Source organism: Canis aureus, chromosome X (genome assembly GCF_053574225.1).
Source record: "Canis aureus isolate CA01 chromosome X, VMU_Caureus_v.1.0, whole genome shotgun sequence".
NCBI lineage: Eukaryota > Metazoa > Chordata > Mammalia > Carnivora > Canidae > Canis > Canis aureus.
The window spans coordinates 44,214,120-44,238,057 of NC_135649.1; the positions used below are offsets into that span (position 1 = coordinate 44,214,120).

The 23,938-nt window shown below is 37.1% G+C and overlaps 1 long non-coding RNA gene across 1 annotated transcript in view; it reads left to right on the plus strand.

Annotated features, from left to right (window-relative positions):
* LOC144307672 (uncharacterized) overlaps positions 1-23,938 on the plus strand; it is a 170,225-nt gene that overhangs the window by 142,049 nt on the left and 4,238 nt on the right. The window contains exon 3 of the long non-coding RNA XR_013374443.1: positions 9,153-9,242. This is a non-coding gene — a long non-coding RNA (uncharacterized LOC144307672). The remainder of the gene's footprint in view (positions 1-9,152; positions 9,243-23,938) is intronic.

A 23,938-nucleotide genomic window follows, 5' to 3' on the forward strand; every position in this document is an offset into this window, starting at 1 on the left:
CGCTAAAGCATGTATGCTGAAGGACTCTCTGATAGGCCCTAACAGGAGTGCCTGCTGTTTTATAATTTGGACAGATTCTAGAGCTTTCTGTTGTAGGGAGCCCTTTCAAGGCAGGCCAATTTTTAAGTAACCACATTGATAGGCTCACCTAACACTGGCAAATGAGGAGCTTCCCATTGGACCCAGAAAGGTCCAAAAGATTCTGGGTTTGTTCTACCATTGTGGGTGCCAAGAGGGTCAACATTTGCTTCTTGACAGTGTCAGTGAGGAAACAGCCCTTGGTTTACGAATAATTTACAGGAGTTTAACCAAGGTGGCGTGGTCTTGCCCCATCTGTGAGACAAGGGCCCATCTACTTTTTTATAAGCCCCTTTGTGGGTATTTGCATGTCCTGAGGGTTTCAAATGCCTATCCTCAGAGGAAGAGGTCATCCATGTAATGTCATACTGATGATCCTAGACAAACGTGAATGCAGTTAAAACCTTGCCTGCAAAGACTGTGTACGATGGCAGGGCTGTCGAGGTACCCCCGTGTAGCCAGGTAAATGTGCATTGTGTCCTTTCAGAAGTGAAGGCATACTGCAACTGAGACCCTTTGGTATATAGGTACTGAACAGCACATATTAGCCAAATTTATAACAGCAAAGCCTTTACCAGTTGCTGATGGGATGGAGTCCATAATTTCAATAACATTGGGGATGGAGGCCTTAATGTGTGACACCAGGCCCTGAGGTACCAAGGCTGTGGTAGTGCACCCTGAGGCATCATTCATTCTTTCCTTGTTAAAGAGCAACCGAAATGGAGAAGCAGTGGGGAAAGTCGTTCTTCTCTACATAGAATTAGACAATGGATTTCAATCCTTATAGTCCCCTATTTATTTTTCCTTAGCTCATAATCAACGTTTTCCATGGGGACAGTCCGTTGGGGTCCCATTTTGTCAAGCCGATTTATAAGTGGCAAAGACTTAAACTTTATGAATCATTGTGTCAGAGTGCCCATGTCCACTGTAGAATTCTTTAGGACAGTGGGTGCCATGATCATGGGGAATCAAGGCAAGGCAATACTTCCAATGTGCAAGGCAAGGTGAACCTCTCTGTTCTCTCTTTTATAATCATTATCTCCCCTAAGATTGCAGGGGAGATGCAATCTTTGTAAAAAAAATCTTCTTTGTAAAATTTAGTGGGATTCCCAAGTATTTCTATAATTTGAGCCCTACTATTAAGAACATAAAGGTTTCCTAAATGAGGCATTTTAGCAGATATTGAAGTTATTTCATGGTCTATTTATAATAAGTGTAAAGCCAATCAGCACCTTTATTCTGCTTACTATCATTATTATTATTGCTATTATTGTGATAAAATTCACTGTTTTGAGGGTACATTTCAGTGGTGTTTAGTACATTCACAATGCTCTCCAGGTATCCCCTCTGTCTAGTCCCAAAATACACCATCACCCCAAAGGAAACCCCATACCCATTAGTTAATTTTCCCGAATTTCCCCATCCCTGCCTCCAGGTTCTGGAAACCACTTATCTGCTCTCTTTCTCTAGGAGTTTACTTAGTCTACATTTATTCTATATCACCTATATTTGATACAAATGAAATCATACAATATGTGACCTTTTGGGTCTGGACTCTCATTAGCATAATGGTTTTGAGGTTTATCCACTGCGTTGCATGTATCAGTACTTCATTCCTCTTTATGGCTGCATGATACTCCACCGTATGGATGTATCACTTTTGTTTGTCCATCCATCAGTTGATGGACAATTGGGACGTTTCCACCTTTTGGTAATGGTGAATAGGACTGTTAATGAACATCTGTGTACAACTTTTCGTTTGAGAAAACGCTTTTAATTGGGGGGGGGGGTGTAGTATACACCTAAGAGTAGAATTACTGAGGCAATCATATGGTAATTCTGCATTTAACTATTTAAAGAACTGCCAAACTCTTTTCCACAGTGACAGCATTGATTTTAGATACCCACCAGTAATGCACAAGGATCCTAATTTCTCCACATTCTGCTCAATATGTTTTATTTTTCATTTAAAAATAATTCAATTACACCACCATTGTGAGTAGGCTGTGGCATCACATGGTGGTTCTGTTTGATCTCCCTAATGACTAAAGACGGCGAGCTGATTTTCCTGTCCTTATTGCGTATATGTGTATCGTTTTTACACACAGACACACACACACACACACTCAAAAGGAGAGAGCGCAGTAGTAGGGGGAGTGGGGGAGGGAGAAGCAGGCTCCCCACTGAAGAGAGAGCCCCATGTGGGGCTAGCCCCAGGACCCTGGGATCATGATCTGAGCCAAAGGGAGATGCTTAACCAACGGAGTCACCCAGGCCTCCTCCTATGTCCATTTTTTAAACTGGATTGTTTACCTGTTGCTGGGTTGTTTTCTATGCATTGTGGATACTAGACCCTTATTAGGTATGTGCTTACCACAAAATTTTTATCCCATACTATAGGTTGTTTCTGCTTTCTTCTTAATATCCTTTGACACAAAGACGTTTTTAGCTTGGCAAAGTCCAGTTTATCTGTTTTTCCTTTTTTTTTTTTCCTTGTGCTTTTATTGTCCTATCTAAGACTCCATTGCCAAATCAAAGATCATGGAGGTTTACCCCTAATGGACTGATTTATATACACTCTCAAATTCAAATGTTGAATTCCTAGGCCCCATTATCTCAAAGCTTGACTGTATTTGGTGACAGGACCTTTGAAAAGGTAATTATTATTTTTTTTTTTTGAAAAGGTAATTAGAGTTAAATGAGATCATACCCGTCGGAAGGGTCCTAACCCGGACTGACTGGTATCCTAGAAAAGAGGAGATGATTTGGACATACAAAGACACACCAGAAATGTGTACATACAGAGGAAAGATTGCCTAAGGATACAGGAAGGATGTGGCCATCTACAACCAAGGAGAGAGTCCTCAGAAGAAAACAAACCTGCTGACAACTTGATCCCAGACTTCTATCCTCCAGAACTGTCGGAAAATATGTTTATGTTCTTTAAGCCATCCACTCTGGGGCATTTTGTGATGGCAGCCTTAGAACACTAAAATATCAGGTATGGACAGACAAAGCTCCCGCAGAAACATCCTTTTTCTTTTCCATTGGTGCTGTTGTAGTTTTTCTTATTCATTCTAGTTCTATACTTTTGCTATTGAGCTTTGGAGTGAAACCCATCAGAGAACTTTCAGAGGAGAGAAATTAAACTGCAATACTTTAGCCAAAAGTCAGTAATAGGTATCCTGAAGCACTAGAATTCACCCATGAGTTTGCTGAGATGATGGAGCTCATGAAAATGACCACATAAAATTGTGCATAAAGATCTGGGCTCTATGCATAAAACTGTGCATATCTGATCTGATACATATGCATGTATCTGAATCTAAAAGTAATATTAAATGATGTGAGTACTGATCACATAAGGAGACCACTGTCATTATCCCACATTCCTCACTGGTTGGCACATTTTTAATCCAGATATGAAAAATAGCACAAAGGCTTTGAAATGTGACCTGAGACTCGAAAAAAAAGCCAACAAAACTTAGATACGAATTTGTGGCCTGAACCTAAAACAAAGCTAAACTAAGCAAAAAGGAAACACATAAACATTCTCGGTGAGATTTCATGATACAGTCTCTAAAAACAGAATACTAACATGTCCAGATACACTTAAAATTAATTAGTAAATGAAAAACCAGGGAAATGTCCGTGAACTCCAGGGGGAAATGCAAGCAACAGGGGCACACACGAAGATGACACAAGTATTGGAAATAGCAGAAAAAGATTTTGAAGCACCTATTACAATCATACTGTGCAAAGTGGTAGCTGTTGGTAACAGAGAAAAAATAATGAATACTATTCTCTAATTTTTCACTATCTACACACACACATATATACAAATATAGGGATACATACATATATACAAATTTATATATATAAATACATGTGTATGTATGTATACACACATATGCGTATAGACACACACGGACACAACACACACACACACACACACACACACACACACACGATAACTGTCAAAGGCAAAGCTGCACCATACACTTCCACGTGGTATTAAAACCACCATCAGTCAACTTCAGAGCCACTATATGTACGCAGCCTTTTTGAGTGCCCAGAGAGTTCCACCAAACTTAGAGACAGGTATAGAGGACAACTATGTGTACACAAATGATGCCAAGTTTCTATCACTTTCATTGTGTTTTCATTTTGCCTCAAAAATGAGATTTTCATTACAGACTGTTCTGCAATTTGCCTTTATCATACAACTTGGCATCATTTTACACCCCTTCCCCATGAAGGGATGTGAATATTTACACTCCCTTCAATCTCATTTTCTTAACATGTGTACTGGCATTATATTGTTCAGAGAACAGAGTTTAATCAAAACCTTTTAAGTTTACTGAGGCTCATGTTATGGCCAATATAAGGTCCACCCTGCAGAATATTCCACGTCCTATTGATAAGAATGTGTATTCTGCTGTTGAGTATTCTATAGTTGTCCCTTAGCTATAACTCATTCATAGAGTTGTTTCAATCTCCTAATTTCTGGCTGATCTTCTGCCTAGTTGTTCTTTGTAAAAGTGGGTTGTTGAAGTCTCCAACTATTGATGAATTGTATATTTCTCCCTTCAGTTGTGTCAGTTTTTGTTTCATGTAGTTAGTCACTCTGCTGTTAGGTGCATTCCTGTTTTTAATCATTATATCCTTCCTATGAATTGTCTCTTTAATCATTAGCAACTGTCTTTGGTCAGCAACTCTCTTTGGCCTTAAACTCTACTTTATCTGAAATTATGATAGTCAAAAAAAGGATATTTTTGCTAATTTTTTGACGGTATGTATTTTTCCATGCTTTTACTTTCAATCTAGTTTGAATCGAAACTGTGTCCCTTGTAGACAGCATATTGTTGGACAGTGGGTTTCTAGATCCACTGTACAGATATGTGACTTTTGAGTGGAAGATTCAGTCCTTTTCATTAAACGTACTTAAAGACAGGATTTATGTTTACCATTTAGCTATTTCTTTTCCATCGATTTTACATCTTTTGTTCCTTTACTCACTTAATATTGCCCATTTTGAAGCTTAAACAGATATTTTTATTTATCCAGTATAATTGTCTTATTATTCAATTTTACTAAATTCTTGAGCTATTTTCTTAATGGCTGCTCTAGAGAGTACAATTGACATTCTATCTTAAAATAATCTATGGAGTAATACCGACTTGATTTCAATCGTAAACAAAAAAAACTTTGTTATCATTTCCTCCTTCTTCAAGTTTATTATTGATACACAAATTATGTATGTACATGTTATAAGTTCATCAATGTAGTTTTATGACTATTTCTTGTATGTCCTGATTCAGATAGGAAAAGAGAATCAATCAAAAGTCCATATGCACTCTCTTTATATATTTACCTATCTAGTTACATTTGCTGGCACTTTTTCTCTTTATGTAAATTAGAGTTGTTGTTTAGGGTTCTCTTATCTCAGCCTGAAAGTTCAGTTTAATATTGCTTGTGGGAAAAACAGAAGATCTAGTTTTTCATTTATATGTAAAGGTCTTCATTTTTCTTCAGTTTTGAAGGATAGATTTTTTTTTTGTTTTGGTGTAAAACAATTCCTCATTGACAGTCCTTTTCTTCCCACACCTGAAAAACATCCTCTTACTGGCTTTGGGTCTCCATGATTGTTGATGAGAAACAAGGATCTCTTAAATGTAATGAACTTGTTTTTCTTTTGCTGCTTTCCAAGTCTTCTATTTGTGTTGGGCTTTGAAAGTGTAATTATATTGTGTCTTGGGTTACCTGTCTTTGAGGTTATCCTACTTGGATCTACTGAATTTCTTGAATGTGTAGATTAATGTTTTTCAACTAATTTGGGAAGTTTTGTTGATTATTTCTTCGTAAAGTCTTCCTGCCCATTCCTCTCTCTCCTCTTTCACAGAGACTCCCATTATGTGTATGTTGATATGCTTGAGTTTTGCTCAATAGGCCTCTGACTCTCTGTTCAACCTTATTTTTTTTTCTTTCTATTCCTCAGTCTGGATAATCTCAAATGACCTACCTTCATTTTGCTGACTCTTTCTTTGGTTAGTTCAAATCTGCTATTGAGAGCCAATGGGGGAATTTTTCGTTTCAATTGCTGTACTTGAAGCCCAAGAATTTCTATTTTTTTAAGAAAAATAATGTCTCTTATTTTATATATTTGGAGAGATGCTGTTCTCATTTAACTTTGATTATGTGCATGTGCTTTCCTTTAATTATTTGCACATGTTTATAATAGTTGATTTATGAAACAATGATGGCCTATCACCTTATACCTGTCTGGATGGCTAAAATTAAAAAGACAAGAAATAACAAGTGTTTCTGAGGATGTGGAGGAAAAAAGAACCCTCTTGCACTGTTGGTGGGAATGCAAAGTGGTGCAGCCACTGTGGAAAACAGTATGGAGGGTCGCCCAAAATTAAAAATAGAAATACCATATTATACAGTAATTCCCCTTCTGGGTATTTACCCAAAGAAAATGAAAACACTAATTCAGAAAGCTATATGCACCCCCTTTGTTTATCGTTACATTATTTACAATAGCCAAAATATGGAATCAACCCAAGGATCCACTGAAATATCAATGGATAAGGAAAACATCACACACACCCAGAGACACATACACAGAGACACACTCAGGAATATTATGCAGCCAGACAGAGGAATGGGATTGTGTCATTTGTGACAGCATGGATGGACCTAGAGGGTATTATGCTAAGTGAAAGAAGTCAGACTAAGAAAGACAAAGAGAATCTGATTTCAATTATATGTGGAACTTAAAAAACAGAACAAATGCATAAACCAACAAACAAAAAGCAAATGAGACCTATAAATAAAGAGAACATACTGATGGTTGCCAGAGGGGATGGGTAACATGGGTGAAGGGGAGTACGAGATACAGGTTTCCAGTTATGGAAGGAATAAGTCATGGGAATAAGAGGCACAGCACAGGGAATGTAATAGCATTTGTCATAGCATTTTATGGTGACAGACAGTAGCTACACTTCTGGTGAGCTGAACATAAGGAAAAGAAGTTGAATCACTATGTTGTTCACCTGAAACTAATGTGACACTGTGTGTCAACTAGACTTAAATAAAAATATGAATTAAACTTAAATAAAAATATGAATTAAAACAAAACAAGACAAAATTTAAAAGAATAGTTGATTTAAAGTCTTTGTTGGTAAATCCAATGTCTAGGCTTCATCTAGGAACAGGTTGACTGTTTCTTTCCTTTTTCCTGAGCCATACTTTTTAAGTTGTTTGCCCATTTTGTAGGTTTTAAGAAATAAGTTGTAACTACAAGTAATATATTGTGGAAACTCCATAAATCAGATTATGCCTCCCTCTCCAGGTTCATTGTTATTATTTGTTCCTATTGTTGTTAGTTGACTATAAAGTGACTTTGACTTTGCCTTAATGGTTCATTAAAACCTGGATGCTTTTTCATCTGTGGCCACTGGATTCTCCTCTCTGATGGCTTACTGATGAGCTACTGATCATACAGAGATGTAATTAAATTCCTTGAACCAGTAAACCTTCCAGCCTTTATCAGGGTACTTTGTGTATGTGTTTTTGACATGGCTTCCATGCTCATGCAAGGCAGTTCACAACTCTTGTCAAATCCTTCGGATTCTGCATGTACAGAGCCTTATTCTCACCTAGAGGAGAGGGCTAGTCTTGTCAGGTATCTTCTGAGCACGCACACAGTTCTACACACGCTCATGGCCTCCTAGATCTCAGTTATATGTTGAAACTTTTCAAAGCATCCTATGGATATTTCCTTTCCCAATTTTTCATTTTTCATTTTTTGCATAGCTTCTTATTAGCCCCAACTAGTCGCATTACATTTGGAAGCTGCAGTGATAAATCACTGCCGCGGAATATCTTTTTTCTAATGCCTTGAAGATAGGCCAGTTCACACAAAACAGACTCTTACTGAGAACAAAGGAAGTCATGTCTGAGAACGGAACTCTTTAGAGAACTGCCAGACAGGTCAAACACTGGTAATTCTTTGAGGATGAGATTGTTGGGGGGCTCTGCATCTTTCCGCGTCTCCACTAGGTGCCAGGCTGCAGTTTCACAAGTGGCATAAGTGCAGATCTGTTGGTTTTCAGGGTTTTTTTTTTTTTTGGGGGGGGTATTTTTTTTAACTGGAGTTCGATTTGCCAACATATGACACCCAGTGCTCATCCTGTCAAGTGCCCCCCTCAGTGCCTGTTAACCAGCCACCCCATCCCCCCGCCCACCTCCCCTTCCACTACCCCTTGTTTGTTCCCCAGAGTTAGGAGTCTCTCATATTCGGTCACCCTCCCTGATTTTTCCCACTCATTTTCTCTCCTTTCCCCTATAATCCCTTTCACTATTTTTTATATTCCCCATATGAGTAAAACCATATAATGTTTGTCCTTCTGTGATGGACTTACTTCACTCAGCATAATACCCTCCAGTTCCATCCACGTTGAAGCAAATGGCGGGTATTCATCATTTCTAATAGCTGAGTAATATTCCATTGTACATATATACCACATCTTCTTTATCCATTCATCTTTTGATGGACACTGAGGCTCCTTCCACAGTTTGGCTATTGTGGACATTGCTGCTATAAACATTGGGGTGCAGGTGTCTCTGTTTTTCGCTGCATCTGTATCTTTGGGGTAAATCCCCAGTAGCGCAATTGCTGGGTTGTAGGGTAGCTCTAATTTTAACTCTTTGAAGATCCTCCACACAGTTTTCCAGAGTGGCTGTACCAGTTCACATTCCCACCAACAGTGTAAGAGGGTTCCCCTTTCTCCACATCCTCTCCAACATTTGTGGTTTCCTGTCTCGTTAATTTTCACCATTCTCACTGGTGTGAGGTGGTATCTCATTGTGGTTTTGATTTGTTGGTTTCCAATGCTACCACAGATCTGGGGTGAAGGGGTTCAGAATAGGCCAAAGTAAAATGCCATAAAGCTTACTTTTCATGATAAAATCTGACCATTTTTCTTGAATTAATATTCTTGGGATGACTGAAAGCCTTTCATTAATTCCCAGGATTCTGAAACATTGATTTTGACAATTTTTTCCAGCGTTCTCATCGCATATATGGAGGAAGTGATATTCAGAGTTCCTTACTTCACCGTTCCAGAAGTGCTACTCTAACTCATTTCTTCATCTCAGTAAGTGCTCCTTCTAGTTGTAGAATTTCCATTTGGATTTGCTTATTCTACATGTAATTGTACCCTACTTTGTTTTATAGATTCCAAAATTATGTTGTCATGTACTTAACATTTTATGATGACTAGTTTCTTTCACTAGAATATCGAAGTCACTCTGAAAGTTTTTTGTCACAAATTCTATTTCCTGTATAGACTTTGCTACATTTATTTTGCTTTGTTCACATATGCTTTCTCTGTATGCTTTCCTTCTTTTTAGAGACTTCTAAAAAGTAACATTTAGTTGCATGTGTGAATTGTAAAGTCATTCTCCTTGTAAAATCTTCAAACCTTATGAGAAGACTAAAGCCCGGTTTTACCACCTGCCACCTACTTCATTCTTTCTGACTTCATATGTTAGTCCATCAGTAGACAATGGTATATAGTTCAAGACCTTTATTATGTGCATTCACAAGTCCTTGTGTATTATAAGAAATGTGTGTTTTCTTTATGCATATTTGTGCGTTTAAACCAAAAGATATAATTTAGTACTTATTTGGAAACTTAGTTTCATTTGATTTACCTTTCCACGTGTTATATTTGTATGCCTCCTTCTTTTTAATTGATGTGTGATATTCCATTTTCTGGGTAGGGCACAGATTATTTATTCTTTCATACTTTGATAGACACTTTCATTTCATGAAGGGATATTTTCTTGTTACTATAGAAGATAATGTAGTGAATAACCTTGAAAACATCTCCTTATGAGAACAAGACGCTGTGTATATTGAGTACCAGTGAGGATTTTCGATAGGTGATGGAAAATTACCTATTTTACCCTCTTGGAAGTAATAATAGAGGTCTTTGGCAAGGATGGAATGATTCCTGCCTTTTTTTACATAAAACATCTTTCAGTAATTTGCTACAACAAAAGGGACTCGGAAGTTCTTGCCCATGGCAGAGTGTGAAAGTGGGAATCAGTAATAAGTCATGGAGAATTCACAATAATGAACAAGAGAATCCGAAATAACTTATGAATCAAAGAGAAAAAAATCACAATAGAAATTAGAAAATACTCTGATATGGATGAAAAGGAAAATACAAGATATCACCCTTATGGAGTACAAATAAAGATAAAAGTAGTAATAAGTAAAATAGAGCATAGAATAAGAATAGAGGGAATCAATAACCTAAAGCTTTTTTATAAGTAAATTAAACAATGTTGCAGGCCTTTAACTAGATTGACCAAGGGAAACTGGAGAAAGAAGGGATATTTTTAAAGATAAGACAACAGACCCAAAGAGTCATTTCTGCTAAGCCCCACATCATGAATCCAAGACTTAATTACAGCTTCAGCTCTCTTAGAAATGGAAACTTAAACCAGTCCATCAGGGATCACCTAATCAGCACTAGTTAGGTAACCTTCCTGCCATCTCGAAAAGAACAATGACCTTGCCACAAGCAATCCACTTCTTCCTGGTCTAACTCCTTTGGTCCTGCCCCCCTCTGCTTATAAAACTCTTTCAGTTTGCACAGTTCCTTGGAGCTGCTTTCTATCTGCTCCACTGAATCCTGCCTGACTCATGAATCATTGAATAAAGACGATAAGCTCTTTAAAATTCACTCAGTTGAGTTTTATTTTTTGATACTCCCAGTGCTACAAAATTAAGAGGGATTATAAGGTAGTACTATGAAAATGCATATGCCAACAAATTAGATAATCTATATGAAATGTACAAATTACTGGAATGACACAAAGCAATGAGATGGACTCAAAAAGAAATGGGAACTCCGAATTGACTTATAACAAGATATTCACTTGCTAATGAAATAATTACCCACCCCCCACCCCCACCCCCACCCAAAAGCCCAGGACCAGATGGCTTCACTGGGCTACTCTACATTCTTTTGTATTTAAATTCAATTAATTAACATATAATGTATTATTAGTTTCAGAGGTAGAGTTCAGTGATTCATCGGTTGTACATAACACCCACTGCTCATTACATGTCCTCCTATATGTCAGTCACCCTGTTACCCCATTGCCACACCCCCCTCCCCTCCCGAGACCCTCAGTTTGTTTCCTATGGTTAAGAAAGAATTGTACACTACATTTAAAGGGGATTTAACATCCGTCTTTTAAAAAACTCTTCCAAAAGATAGTTGAGGAAGAAACACTTCCCAATTCATACAATAAGTCCAGTACTACCCTGGCACTCATAGAGACAACGTGATGACAAGAAAAAAGAAAAACCCTCACAGATCAAAATTCTTTACAAATATTTATACAAAAATTGTCAAGAAAATATTAGCACTACTAACTCAGCAACATAAAAAATAATCCTTTATCATGACTCTGTGGAATTTATCCCAAGAATAAAATATCAATTAAAATATGAAAATCAGTCAATGTAATTGTTGGGAAAAGCACTTTTGCACAGTCTGTCAATCCCCGATCCACTGCATAAAAATGGGCCTTGGGACTGTGGTCTAAGATGGTGGAGTAGGAGGATCTTGAGCTCATCACATCCCATGGACACAGTGAGACAAGTATTCCCATGCAACTGACTCTGTAAATGACCTGAAGACTTGTAGAAAGATCTTCCACAGCTAGTCATAGGGAGAAGACCACATTATAAAAGGGTAGGTCAGATGGAGATGCAGTCAGAAACCAAATCCTTGGTGTGACGAACCACCAATGGGAGGCACATTAGAAGTGCAGAAAAGTGAGAGGACCAGACCCCACATCAAGTACTTCTGGCACTGGAGACCCTCACTAGGAAGACAAGACCCCATCATGTCTGGCTTTGACAACCAGCGGGGGTTAACTCCAAAAGCATTAAAAATCAGGAGGACTTAACTTGGAGAGAGTCAAAGGGTGATAGGCAACTGAGTCTCCACCCTTAAAGACCCAGTATACCAAATAACTCAGCATGAGACGCAGCACAGAAGCAGTAGTTTGAAAAGTACCCAGAACATATGGTGAGGAATTATTGTCAAATCTCAGAACATGTGCCAGAGGGGCAGGAATCTGCAAGAGAGATTTCCCCAGGAACTAAAGTGCTGGTGGGTGCTGTATTTCTTCCCCTCCCTCAGCCTAGGTAGCCAGACACTTGCAGGAGCCAGTTCTAACCCTCTCCATCTACCTTGCTAGCATGGCATTCCCTGCCCCAACATTCCCACTCAACCCAGCCTCCTCATCAGGCATCCCTTCAATGTGGCTCCTGCCCCTGCCATACACTGAAGGCAGCCCTAGCCAGGACTAGCACCAAACTAAGGTGATTCTGGCCCAGGAGACAGGGTGAGAAAACCCCACACCCCAGTGAACTCATAGTTTTCCAGCCAGATCTCTTGATAGCACAGGGAGCAAACCCTGCCCCATGTATCCACAACAGGCAATGCAACTCATTGCAACTGGCTAGACTGAAGGTAATCACAGCCCACGCACAACAAGAGGGTGCATGCAGCCTACACAGGGTGTACCCAGGTGTTCCTAGTTCTGGTGATTCGGGAGGTTGTGCTATAGGGAACAACAGGACCTGTTCTACATGAGGCCACTACTTTTGAGACCAGGAGATGTGCCTCATCTCCCTAATACACAGAAACAACCACAGAGAGTTAGACAAAATAGAGCAATATGTTCCAAGTGAAAGGACAATACAAAGTGACAGTGAAAGAGCTAAACAAAACAGATAAGCAATATGCCTGATAGAGTTCAAGATAGTGCTCATAAAGATACTCACTGTACCTGAGAAAAGAGGGATGAACTCAGTGAGAACTTTAGAAAAGAGACTGAAAAACTAAAAAAAAGAACCAGTCAGAGCTGAGTATGTAATAACTGAAGTGAAAAAATACACTAAAGGATATCAACAGCAGGTTAGAGGGTGCAGAAGAATGGATCAGTGATCTGGAAGACAGGGTAATGGAAAGGAACCAAGCCAAAGAGCAAAAAGAGCACACAATAATAAAAAATGATTATGACCCAAGGGAGCTCTGGAAACTTAATTAAGCACGATAACTTTTGTATTTTATAAATCCCAGAAGGGGAGGAGAGAGAGGATGGGGAAAATATTATTTGAAGAAAGAATAGCCCCAAACTTCCCAAATCTGGGAAAGGAAAAATACATCAAGGTACAGGAATCACAGAGAGCCCTAACAATATGAACCCAAGGAGTTCCACACCAAGACACATAGTAATTAAAAAGGGAAAAAGTAGCAAAGAGACATAAAGGGAAAAATTGACGTAATAAAATTATAGTAAGGGACTTTAACACTGTACTTCCATCAATGGATGGATAATCAGACAAAATATCATCACAGAAACAGTGGCTTTGAATGACACTTTAGATCTGATGGACCCAACAGATCTATGCATCACATTCCATCCCAAATAGCAGAATACACACTACTTTCAAGTGGACATAAATCTTTTGCTAGGATAACAAGTTTTAATAAATTTAAGAAAGCTGAGGGGTGCGGTGGCTCAGTCAGTTATGTATCTGCCTTCTACTCAGGTCATGATCCCAGGGTCCAGTGACGGAGCCTCGCACTGGGCTCCCTGTTGCATGGCAAGCCCACTTCTCCCTCTCCTTCTGCCACTCCCCCTGCTTGTGCGTGCTCGCTTGCTTTCTCTGTCATATAAATAAATAAAATCTTTAAAAAAAAACAAAGCTGAAATCATATCAAGCATCTGTTCCAATTATGACACTATGAAACTAGAAATCAAATGCAAGAAAAAACTGGGAAAAGCCCAAACACGTGGAGGCTAAACAACATGCTATCAAACAACCCATGTGTCAACAAAGAAGTCAAAGAGAAAATTTAAACATACATAGAGACAAATGAAAATGAAAACACAATGATCCAAAATTTGGACCACCCAGCAAAAGCAGTCCTAAAGGGACATTTATAGCAATATAGGCCTATTTCAAGAAACAAGAAAAATATTAAATAACCTAACCTGATTCCTAAAAGAACTAGAAAAAGAAAGAACAAATGGAGGCCAAAGCTAGTAGAGGGGAGGCAATAATAAAGATTAGAGTGTACCTAACTGAAATAGAGACTAAAAACTCACTAGAAATGATCAATGAAACCAAGACCTGGTTCTTCAAAAAGATGATCAAAATTGTTGACTTTTTGCCAGATGCATCATGAAGAGAAGAGAGGACTCAACTAAATAAAATAAAAAATGAAGGAGGAAAAATAACAACCACCACCATAGAGATGCAAAGAATTATAAGAGAATTTTATGAAAACTTGTATGGCAACAATTTGGACAACTTAGAAGAAATGGATGATTTCCTAGAAACATGCAATCTCCCAAAACTGAATAAGGAAGAAATAGGAAATTTAAACAGACTGATTACTAGTAACAAAATTGAGTCAGTAATGAGAAAATTCTCCACACGAAAGTCCAGAACCAGATGGCTTCACAGGAAAATTCTACCAAACATTTAAAAAAGAGTTAATACTTATTCTTCTCAAGCTATTCCAACAAAAATAGAAGGGAAAGGAAAACTTCCAAATCCATTTATTGAGGCCAGCATTACTCTGATTACCAAAGCCAGACAAAAACACTACAAACAACCCCATAACCGTAGGCCGATATATCTGATGAACATAGATGCAAAAATCCTCAAACAAAATATTAGCAAATTAATTCAACAGTACATTAAAAGGACCATTCACCATGGTAAAGTGGGATGTATCCCATGATAAAGTGGGATGAAGCAAAGGTGGTACATTGTTTGCAAATCAATCAATGTGATATACCACATTAATAAGAGGAAGGATAAAAACCATATAATCATCTCAAACATATGACAAAATACATTCGTTCCACAAAGTGGGTCTACAGGGTACATAACTCAACATAATAAAGGCCATATATGAAAAACTCACAGCTAAAATCATTCTTTTTTTAAAGATTTTATTTATTTATTCATGATAGAGAAATAGAGAGAGAGAGAGAGGCAGAGGGAGAAGCAGGCTCCATGCTATGAGGGAGCCCGACACAGGACTCGATCCCGGAACTCCAGGACCACTCCCTGGGCCAAAGGCAGCGCCAAACCGCTGAGCCACCCAGGGATCCCCTAAAATCATTCTTAAAGCTGGACAACTGAGTGCTTTTCCTTTAACACAAGGAAGAAAACAAGGATGTCCATCCTCACCACTTTTATTCAACCTAGTACTAAAGTCCTAGCTGCAGCAATCAGACAACAAAAAGAAATAAAACGCAGCCAAGTTAAGGTAGAAGTAAAACTTTTACTACTTGCAGATGACATGATACTCTATATAGAAAACATTACATCTGAAACTGATAATGTACATTATATTGGCTAATTGAATTTAAATAATACAAAATAATATCCTAAAGACTTCACCAAAAAATTGCTAGAAATGATAAATGAATTTGGTAAATTGTAGGATCAAAAGCGTTGTGCAAAAATGTGTTGCATTTCTGTATACTAATCATAAAGCAGCAGAAAGTGAAATTAAGGGAAAAATCCTATTTACAATTGTTACAGTAACAATGATACCTAGGGACAAACCTATCCAACGGGGTGAAAGAGCTTTACTCTGAAAACTATAAAACATTGGAAAGAAATTGAGGAATAAAAAAACAAATAGACATTCTATATTCATGGATTGGTTAAGATTAATATTGTTAAAATGTCCATAGTAACCAATGCATTTTACAGATTAAGTGCAATTTCTATAACATCCCAATACCATTTTCCACCTGACTAGAAGAAATAATCCTAAAATTTTTATGGAACCACAAAAGATCTGAAATAGCCGTATCCATGTTAAGAAGGAACAAATCTTGAGATATCAGAATTCCAGATTTCAAGATATACTACAAGTCTCTCATAATGAATACCATATTATATTGGCACAAATTTTTTTTTAATTTTTTATTGGTGTTCAATTTACTAACATACAGAATAACCCCCAGTGCCCGTCACCCATTCACTCCCACCCCCCGCCCTCCTCCCCTTCTACCACCCCTAGTTCGTTTCCCAGAGTTAGCAGTCTTTACGTTCTGTCTCCCTTTCTGATATTTCCCACACATTTCTTCTCCCTTCCCTTATATTCCCTTTCACTATTATTTATATTTTGACACATAGATCAGTGGAATAGGACACAGTTCCCAGAAATAAAGCCACACCTGTATAATGAATTCATTTAGGAGAAAAGAGGCAAGAATATATCATGGAGAAAAGACATTATTTTCAATAAATGATATAAAGAAACCAAGATCTACGAGCAAAGAAATGAAACTGGACTGCTTTCTTACACCATACTCAAAAATAAACTCAATGTGAATTAAAGACCTAAATGTGAGACCTGAAACCACAGACTCTTAACAGAAAACACAGGCAGCATTCTCTTGGACATTGGTCTTAGTAACATTTTTATGGATCTGTCTCTTCAGGCAAGGGAAAGAAAACCGAAGGCAAACAAATGGACTACACCAAAATTAAAAGCTTTTTAACACAAAGTCAGTCTAGTGAATGGGAGAAGATATTTGCAAATGATACATCCAATAACGTTTGAATATCCATAACATATAAAGAAATTATACAACTTGACACCAAAACACCAAACTATCTGATTAAAAAAAAAAAAAACAAAAAACAGGCAAGTACCTGGATAGACATTTTTCTAAAAAGGACATATGGCCAATAGAAACATGAAAAGTTGCTCAATATCATTCATCATCAGGAAAATGCAAATCAAAGATGCAATGAGTTATCACCTTACACTTGTCAGAGTGGCTGGTATCAAAAAACAAGAAATAACAAGTGTTGGTGAGGATAGAAGAAAAGGGAACCCTGATGTACTACAACCTATTGGTGGTGGAAGATGGTATGGACGTTCCTCAAATTTTTTTAAAATTAAAAATAGAAATATCATATAATCCAAGAATTCCACTACCATGTGTTTACTTAAAACAAAAACAGTAATTTGAAAAAAATATATACACCCCCCTGTTTATTGCAGCATTATCTATACAATAGTGAAGAAATGGAAGTGATATAAATGTTCATTGATAGATGAATGGATAAAGAAGATATAAATATCCTAGAATATATGTTTTATATATATAATGGAATATTACTCAGCCACAAATAAGAATGAGATCTTGCTATTCGGGATAACATGGATGGATGTAGAATGTGTTACGGTTAAGTAAAATAAGTCAGAGTGTGAAGGACATACATATGATTTCACTTATATATGAAATCTAAATAAACAAAAGAAAAACAGACTATAAATACAAAGAAATTGGTGGTTGCCAGAGTGGGGGTGGGTGGCTGGGGCAATGGGAAAAGCAGGTAAAAGGGATTAAGAGTTATAAACTTCTAGTTATAAAATAAATAACTCATGGAGATAAAAAGATCATAGAAAATGTAATCAATAATATTGTGATAGTGTATGCTGAGAGATGGTGACTACATTTATTGTGGTGATCACTGAGTAAGGTATAGAATTGCTGAATCAATGTATCGTATATCTGAAACTAGCATAACATTGTATGTCAGTTATATTTCAGTAAAAAAAGAATGTGCTTTGGCCCTGGAACAGTTCCTTGCTGAGAGATAAAGGGCCCTCACAGCCTGTGCTGGGCCTATCAATTTGTGAGGGACTATCTTTTCCTTCTCTGGGCTTAATATATACCCCATTGCTCTACTAATATGCTGCATCAGTGGCTCTTAGCCACACCCCCAGCTATCTGTATTTCAGACTACATGATAGAGAGGTTCCTTCCACTACAGCACAAAGTAATATGCATGCAGTCACAGTGCCCGAGTGGGCTACAGAATTAATCCACTGGGGACTTTGCATTACAAGGAGTTGTATCTTGTGCACACCATCTCCCCTCTTGCTTTAAGTGCTGTACCATGTAAGCCTGGTGTATATGTATCATTTATTCTCAGTGACCTTGAATCATACAGTTGTCTCTTCCCACATGACTATGATCTGATTTTTAACCTTGACCACACTTATGTTATATTCTACCTTGCAGTATAGCCCAACTACCCAGTTAACGGCAAAAAAAATAATATATCAATTTCATAGAGTAAAGAATAAAAGTTACATAATTATCTCAACACAGAAAAAAAATATTTCCTTCAAATCCACCAGCTTTTTATAATAAACACACCCAACAAAGTAATAGAGAAATCCCTTACCTGTTAGAGAGCATCTGTGAAGTCTCCAAAGCTGTTATTATACTTAATGGTGAAAGACTAAAAATATTCCCCCTAAATTCAGAAACAGACAATGATGTCTGCTCTTACTACTTCTAATCAACATTATGCTGGAGGCTCTAGCCGGGCAATTAGATAAGAACAAGAAAAAAAGATATGCAGATTGGAAAAAAAGAATTAAAATTATTTCTCTTTGCAGAAGGCATCATCTTATATATAGCATTCCCTAAAAAGTCTATACAAAAATTATTTGAGCTAATAAATCAATTCACCAAGGCTGAGGATACAAGATCAATATATAAAAATCAATTATGTTTCTTTACATTAACAATATACAATACAAAAAACAATAAACAATACAACAACAAAAATAAGACATCAATTATATGTACAGTAATATAAAAAGATACTTAGGAATAAATTTAACAACCCAATGCCCATAAAATGATGGACAGATAAAATATGGTATATTCATATGGCAGAATATTGTTCAGCCCTGAAAAGAAGGAAGTATTGATAAATGTTACAACATGTATGAGCTATGGAAATATTCTGCCAAGTGAAAGAAAGTAGTCATGAAACATCTTGTATTATGTGCTTCAATTTATATGAAATATCCTGAAAAATAAATTAATGGAAACAGAAAACATACTAGTGGTTGCCTGGGTCTGAGTCTGGGGGTTGGGAATGTGAATTGCCTGCAAATGGGAACAAAGTATTTTTTCAGGTATTGGAAATGTTCTTTTTATTTTTAAAATGATTTTATTTATTTATTCGTGAGAGACAGAGAGAGAGAGAGAGGCAGAGACATAGGCAGAGGGAGAAGCAGGGTCCATGCAGGAAGCCTGATGTGGGACTCAATCCTGTGACTCTGGGATCATTCCCTAAGCCAAAGGCAGACGCTCAACTGCTGAGCCACTCAGGCATCCCAGGAAATGTTCTAAATTTGAATAGAATGTATAGATTGTGATGATGGTTTCATAATTGTATAACTTTACTATAAAGTCATTAAATTGTACATTTTAAACAGATTATTATATTAATTATACTTCAATAAATATGTTAAGTGATCTCTACTAATAGTGGCTTTTTTATGCTGTTGTATGAAGTAGTCTATAAGAATCAATTGGAGATTTGGTGTAAGGAAAATTTCACTTTCCCATTATTACTCAGATGCTGATTCCTCATTAGAGTCATCTCAATGTTCAGATCCTAACATATTCTATTTTATCTCATGCATTTATTTTAGAAATGTGAGTCAAGTGTGAGCCACTGAGCTGTGGTACAAGGCTATGATTTTGAAGATAAATTTAAGGTACTATAGAAATAATATCTTAATCTTGTGTACCAGGTCATCTGGAGCTCTTGAGGATTTGCACTGGGATTTGGAGATTATTTGAAATCTCTTTCAGTACAAGTACCTGTTATTTCATGTTCTAAGGTGGTCCTGAACATGTATTGAAACAGGATTGGTGGGATCCCTGGGTGGCGCAGCGGTTTAGCGCCTGCCTTTGGCCCAGGGCTCGATCCTGGTAGGCCCGGGATCGAATCCCACGTCGGGCTCCCGGTGCATGGAGCCTGCTTCTCCCTCTGCCTATGTCTCCGCCTCTCTCTCTGTCTCTCTCTGTGACTATCATAAAAAAAAAAAAAAAAAAAAAAGAAACAGGAGGATTGGTTTGTCTAATGAGAAAGCTAGAATGCTTATCTTTTTTGTCCACCTTAACCTACTTGTTATATTTTTTTATTCCAATGGTTATTGTTAGAAAATTGCTTTATAACTTTTATTATTTTATTCATTAATGATATTTGATTCTGAGGATAAAATTGTATACCTGAGTTTCCATAGAAACCTAATGTCAAGCTGATTGTTACACTAATATTCTTGTGAAATGACAACTGGGAAAGGTTATTTGATAGGTGCTGGTATAAATAGTTTTTAGGAATATTTACACAAGGGAAAGGTGGCATACTTATATCCATAACAGCCCGATTGGAGAGTCTACCATGACTGTGACTATGTTTATGTATGTATGTATGTAGTGTATCTGTGTATGTTTGGGAAGGTAACATATTTTATTGAAAAAGTTTTGCCTGACAACTCTGTTATATGGGATAAATTGTTAGCTCCTTGTGAGTGGAGCTGGAAGTAGCTGAGTCACCAGTTATTCATTTACTTCCCTTGTTTCTGTGTCCTAAAATAGCCTGACAACTGTATAGGGAAAGCCTAGCTAGCTTTTAATACTTTCAAATGGCTTATGTTGATGGACATAGAATAAAATTTGGAAGATAAAAAAAGAATAAAGTTTTCAGTCTTTTATGATACTTGAAGTTAATTTCATGCATTTATAAATTTTTATAATATTTTTAAATTTTAACATTATATATTAAAAATTCCCCTGCCAAAATGGATATTACTTATCAGAAAAAAATGGAACTTTAGTGAAGTCCTAAAATCTCTCTAAATTTTTCTATATATTGACTATGCAAGCAGTTAATTACCAAGTTTCCTTTTAGTTATAGAAGGCAATTGTAATATTGATGTCCTATCAGTAAAGTGCCAGATTAGCCAAAATACATTTATTACACAAGACCATTATGAACTTTCCTTTTGTTGTAAAAAAGAAGTATCCTTTATTTTTATTTTTCAGAAATTTCAATTGCCTTGAAATTTTCACAGGCTACATCATAAAAGAAGCTCCACAGTAACAGCTTGAAACTTCAGTGGGGGAATTTGAAATAAAAATGAGAAAAAAAATCAGTTTTCCCAAGGGTCTTGGTGTTCATGGGGGTTATTTTATTTTATTTTATTTTATTAATTTATTTTTTATTGGTGTTCAATTTGCCAACATATAGAATAACACCCAGTGCTCATCTCATCAAGTGCCCTTCATGGGTGTTATTTTAAGACATATGCCCTTATTTAGAGAGACCTCTATACCTAGGATTTCTTTTCCTTTCCTTTGGGTATATGTTAACTAATCACCTTCGGAGGAATTATTAGAATATAATTTCCAAATTAATACTTTTTGTAAGGCACGGCCTTTATCTGGATAGTGGAAAACTATTTTTTATTCAGTGATTTTTGTTTTTAGCCTAGAAGAAATGGTGGAAAACAAATCGTTATTTTTGTTAACATTAAATTGTTGGGAATTAAAAACTCTTCATTTGGACATTTTATTTCTTGATGATCCTCACAAACATTTAATTTGTTGGGCATAGATTTATAAAGATTAATATATGTTCTTTACGTCACTTTTATTGTGGACAGGAGATTACCTTGGCAAGCCCGGGTTGTTCAGATGATGTACATTTCAAAGAAGTGCCTGTATTCTGGACTGGCCCTTGGCAGGATTCTGGGGGATAACCTCTGAGCCCTTGGAATATTCTACCTGACAAGTTTACTTTTATATGTCTGAGTCCTTGGGCCATGCTGTACCTATTTGAACAGTTAAATTTATTCTAACAAGGTGATTTACTCTGAATGCCTGTTTTTGCTCTGGGGGATGGCCTGAAATATGAGCAGCTGTGGTCAGTCACAGTTACTGCATACCTATGTGACTGACCTCTAGTAAAAGCCTCCAAGGCTCGAGTGAGATTCCCAGGTTGGCATACATTATTTCTGGTAGAGTTAGGTGTGTCTGTATGTGATTTCTCTGAGAAGGGACTGGTGGAAGCTTGCACCCGGCTTCTCCTGTACTTTTCCCCATATGTCCTTTTTCTGTTTGCTGATTTTAATTGTTTTCTTTCACTGTAGTAAGCTGTAACCATGAGTACAAGGGCTTTTCTGAGTGCTTTTAAAAAAAATGAAGTATAATTAACATACAGGGTTATATTTCAAGTGTATAATATCACGATTCAACAATTCTATACTTTTTTGAGTTCTTTGAATCCTTCTAGCAAGTCATGAAACTTGGGAGTGGTCTTGATGATATCCAGCAGAGTTGGCATCAGAGATGGGATTCACTGGAATGACCCTGACTCATTGAAACATGGTAGTCTTCTTGTTTGGGAAAAGGAAGGATAAGGGGGTGATGGACTGGATGGTGATGGATGACAGACCTTTGATGACTGAAGGGCTACTTAGTTACCCATTGTATGAGATAGCAGCCGTGCTTTAGTCAGCCCCTGAATACATAAGAAAATGAGAAACAAGCTAATTTTTTAAAATCTGTAATCTTTTAAAATCTGTAATAGACAAAATGAAATAGAGAGTGTTGGAGTGGATCCTAACAATGCACTGAACTCAGATTTTAGTCAGTCTAAGCTATAACTACTAGCCTTAGAGCTACTGCTAAAGGGAAAAACTGTTCTGAAACAAAAGATAGCCCCTCTATGACATATGGTCACCAGGAAGGTATTCCATGTGTTGGGGGAGGCAAATACCCCAAACTACTAAAACCAGTGGGTATAGTGTTAAAGAATTGTCTCCTTTTGTAGATCAGTATCAGTAGCTTCCTGACGATCCTTGAGTAAAAATGGATTGTGTTCATTACTAAACTAGGAGTCTCCTTAATGTTGAATGCTGCAGAATGAAAGAGTATGTTGGGATTGAGATAGAACCTACTGCTTACTAATGAACAGATGGCTGTATATGATCTAAACATGCATCATGGCAGGAAATCTAGCCTTGGCTGGATAAAAGCTACTGTAGTTATTTTTCCCTGGTAAGGGGAATGGTCTTTTCCCTACCTGAAAAGCCAACTGGAACTCTCAAGATGAAGCAGCTGATATGTTGCATATGTGATATGCTGGATTGGCTTTACAATGATCAGGATGTTCGTCTACTTAATGCACCTCTTACCTAGATCATGATAAATGCTGTGATTTAGAGAAACTCTTTTGCATTGTTACCCCATGTAACCTTGTTGTTGCAAAATCAAGCAATGGTCCAAGATTTGTTATATCAGCTGACCTTTATGGGTCTCACAGATGCTAAGAAAATTAGAGTGATTGACAAGAGAATAAGGAAAGAATTATGTGATAGTCAAGGGACTTACTCCAGCAAAGTGGAATTCTAAATCATTATTAAGGATGGGGATAAAAAAAAAAAGGATGGGGATAAAAAAAAGGATGGGGATGAATAAGGTAGCATTGATGGGGCTGACACTGATAATGGGAGAATATAAGGATACTGTGGTTTTTGGGAGTAAGGTCAATGTATGGATGGAAATTGAATGTTTGAACAGACTCTATGTAAAGTTATTGCATTTCCTTTCCCTGCATGTATTATTGAGAAGGATATATGTCTACTGAACACTACATAAGAACATTTTCTCTATGTAGGATTATAAAACAGAAGACATGTAAGTTCACCCTATAGTCAGTATTAATTGGACATACTAAATAGGAACCTACAGAATTTCCTAAGCTCACAGAAGTTGTTAAATTGAAATAGTATAGAATACTTGGTAGAGAAAAAGACTACTATTTTAATGAATGACATATTAGAAATTAAAATTCTGCAACCAATAAATGCTACACAACAGCCCTGTGTAGCCAATG